The sequence below is a fragment of the Mytilus galloprovincialis genome, chromosome 8, assembly GCF_965363235.1.
Source record: "Mytilus galloprovincialis chromosome 8, xbMytGall1.hap1.1, whole genome shotgun sequence".
NCBI lineage: Eukaryota > Metazoa > Mollusca > Bivalvia > Mytilida > Mytilidae > Mytilus > Mytilus galloprovincialis.
In genome coordinates, this window is record NC_134845.1 from 90,182,711 (window position 1) to 90,186,850 (window position 4,140).

The following is a 4,140-nucleotide window of genomic DNA, read 5'->3' on the forward strand; positions in this document are numbered from 1 at the left end:
CAAGAATTCAAGGTAATGAATGCCCCTGTTACAACTTAGATCCGACCTTGTACCCTTTTTTTTTAAATATTGGCACTTATTTTCCAGCATCCCATTTTTCTGGTATTACTTCAGAATAAAAAATCAAGTTAAATTATTTTACATATTCAGGCATAAGAGTGTTAACAATACTCTTTTTATATTCATTTAGGATACAATAATAACCACTTGATTTATTATTTTTCAAATTACTTATAGCGTTTTTAAATTCTTCTTCGCTGATAATACCATTAAGGGTATAATTAATGTCTTTTGATATAGTATCATTATCAAAAACAAAATCTCCAAATTTTGATCTGCATCGTTTTTGTTTAACTCCCTAAAATATTCATACAAATATTCAATAGATATATCGTTTACATTATCTGTTTTCAAATTGCGAACTTTATTCAAAATCTTCCAAAAAGATTTGCTATCACTTTTCGAAAGTTTTCGAAGATCAACTGCAATCTTTTGCTGATATTTCTTGTAAGCAATGGTTAACGTGCTTTTATATTTTTTGCTAGATTGGTTCATCAATCTTCTATTGTCGGCATTCTTCACAAAACTATACCTTTTGCGTGCTTTATGAAAACCCATTCTGTTTATCGCACATAAATTTTTAAACCAGGGTTTAAATCATCGTGTTTTTTAAACTTTTTTTTTCTTTTTAACTTTGCTGAACATTTCTTTAGCAGCATTTTGAAAATGTTGGACTATTTTGTCAACAATAACATCAATATCACTCTGACGTACTCCATCACATGACGAAAGATTTTCTATAATAATTAATACACCAGCCAATATAGCCTCACTATCTGTTTGAATACAATTTACTAATTCTGACTACTACGATTCGAATTCCATTTAACAAATATTTGATTGATATCATTTAAATCGTCCAATTTCCCTCGAGTAAGTGCAAGTAGTGAAGCTTGAAATTCAAAATAAGGCGAACTGTGACAACCAGAAAATAACGGTTCAAATTCAGCAATAGCAACTTTTTTCAACAAGTAAAATAACTTAGAACATTGTAGAAGACACTTATATTTTTGTTCTTGCTTCTACACCTTTATCATCATCGACCTTCGAGTTAACAATATAAATATTTAATGTTTTGCATAGAGTCAAAAGTCTGTGACCATAATTGTTTGGTTTACAAGAACATCCACTCACTCGGTGCAATGGAATATTATTTCTCAGTAGATTTTGATAATCAAATAAATATTCCAAAATTTTATTATCTTTATCAAGATTCAAAATAATTATAATGTTGTCATCTGGAATAATGTAATCAGGTAACACACAAGTTTTGGAATTAAAATTACCAATCAAACCATTTTCAAGTTTTTTTTGTTTTTTTTTTTAAATAATATCAATTCATTACCAATTTCGTCAAACGCTTCAACATTTAAGTACTTAGTATTTTCAGTGCTCTTATTGAAGTAGGATATCTGTTATCCGAAATATCTAATATTTGTTCATTTTATAGTTATTTAATGGTGATGTTGTACCCTTTTTGACTTGTTATATATTATATTTTGTAGTGTACAGAATCATATTACATGATCCATCGCCCTGTAAGATTAATCATTGACTATTTATTCAGTCATTTATATATATATATATATATATATATATATATATATATATATATACAACCCAATAATAGTGACTGTTAACACATAACATTCATTGCACAAGTCATCTAGAATGTATAATGTGGACAGTTTTTCGTTGACTTCAACCATAAATCTGTATAGACGTTCATATAATGGCATAGGTGGAGACTGAGGGAATGACAGTTGTTGTGCGAGGAGTATTAGTGCCGGTTGAAAAGGTGTCAGTACATGAGCTGGTGTCGAATGAGGGACCTGCATTTGAATAGGTACTGTAGACGGACTTTATGGAGAATCATGAATGCCTTGATCATATAATGCCTGATGAGCTGCACTATATGCTCCACAAATCGTAAAGTGAATAGTGTTGTAATTGTATATGCGGTTGCCGCCATTTTTGTAGATCTCGTAGCTGGGGACGGGGTACTTGTGTCCCTTCGAATCCCTTTTTAGCTCACCTGGCCCTTCGTGGGCCAAGTGAGCTTTTTTCATCACTTTTCGTCCGTCGTCCGTCGTCCGTCGTCGTTAACTTTTACAAAAATCTTCTTCTCTGAAACTACTGGGCCAAATTAAACCAAACTTGGCCACAATCATCATTGGGGTATCTAGTTTAAAAAATGTGTCAGTGACCCGGCCAACCAACCAAGATGGCCGTCACGGCTAAAAATAGAAGATATGGGTAAAATGCAGTTTTTGGCTTATAACTCAAACACCAAAGCATTTAGAGCAAATCTGACATGGGGGTCAAATTGTTTTAATCAGGTCAAGATCTACTTGCCCCGAAATTTTCAGATGAATCGGACAACCCATTGTTGGGTTGCTGCCCTTGAATTGGTTATTTTAAGGAAATTTTGCTGTTTTTGGTTATTATCTTGAATATTATTATAGATAGAGACAAACTGTAAACAGCCATAAGGTTCAGCAAAGTAAGATTTACAAATAAGTGAACATGTCTGAAATGGTCAGTTGACCCCTTTAGGAGTTATTGCCCTTTATAGTCAATTTTTAATCATTTTTAGTAAATCTTAGTAATCGTTTACAAAAATCTTCTCCTCTGAAACTACTCAGACAAATTAAACCAAACTTGACCACAATTATCATTGGGGTATCCAGTTTAAAAAAATGTGTCCGGTGACCCGGCCAACCAACCAAGATGGCCGCCATGGCTAAAAAAAGAACATAGAGGTAAAATGCAGTTTTTGGCTTATAACTCAAAAACCAAAGCATTTAGAGCAAATCTGACATGGAGGTCAAATTGTTTATCAGGTCCAGATCTATCTGCCCTGATATTTTCAGATGGATCGGACAATAGGTTGTTGGATTGCTGTCCCTGAATTGGTGATTTTAAGGAAATTTTGCCTTTTTTTTATTATCTTGAATATTATTTAAGATAGAGAGATAAACTGTAAACAGCAATAATGTACAACAAAGTAAGACCTATAAATAAGTCAACATGACCAAAATGATCAATTGATCTGCCTTGGAAAATCCAAAGAATTCGCAGGCATAAGTTAAAACACTACCAACGTAAATATCAAAAAGCTATAAGAGAGTATGGTGACAGTTTATGCAATTAGAAAGCATTGCAAACATCGATTTCTTTCCGCGTTTAACAAGTTTCTTTTGTGCATTTTCAAATGTTCTGTTTAAGTTCAAAATTAATCCCAGATATCAAAACTTGTCATCTGCTGTTGTTAATCCCTTTTTCGTTCTCTCTTATAAAACATCAGTTACGGAATATAACTATTGGTGTCTTATCAATATTAAAAATCTGTTGTGTATATATGATTCTGAAGAACTTAACATGGATTGTAGACCTTCTTGTAACTCCAACAACTACTCCTTCTCTAATTCTTAATTTAACCCTTTTTGGATCTATTGTTTAAGGTCAAGTTACAGTAAATGGGCTATGTCACAGATGTTGGTTAAACTTTGCATGCAACATTGGCTGGTTGAACCATAATAACTGAAAATTAAAAAAAAATAATAATGCATTTATCTTTATTTTCTGATATGCAACTAATTTAATTATTTCAAAATAGGTGAACATTTGTATAGGAAGCAATCAATGTGGCTTCAAATCATCAAATCTTCAATTTCAAGTCCATAGATTTTTCTTAAAAAAGTTATATTGTTGATACATAAATTTACGTTTTAATGGTGTCAAAAAATAAAAGGGTCGCTGACTTCGTTTTTACGATATACATTTGTACATCATTCAAAGTGGTGTTGTAGGTGAAAAAATACAACATAAATGTCATTGCGTTTTAGCCGTAGAACGTCGATTTTTTTTTAACGTTTTTCACTACCATCAGGGTAACAGATTGGTTAATATACCAAATGACCATTTGTCATCATTTAAACGGAAATTAAAGTATCAAGAACATACAATTTATAAAAAAAAAATATTAATGGACTGGAAATTGAAGATTTATTAATTTTAGGAATGTTTTTGCTTTTTATGCTTCCTATACAAATGTTCACCTATATTGAAAGAATCCAA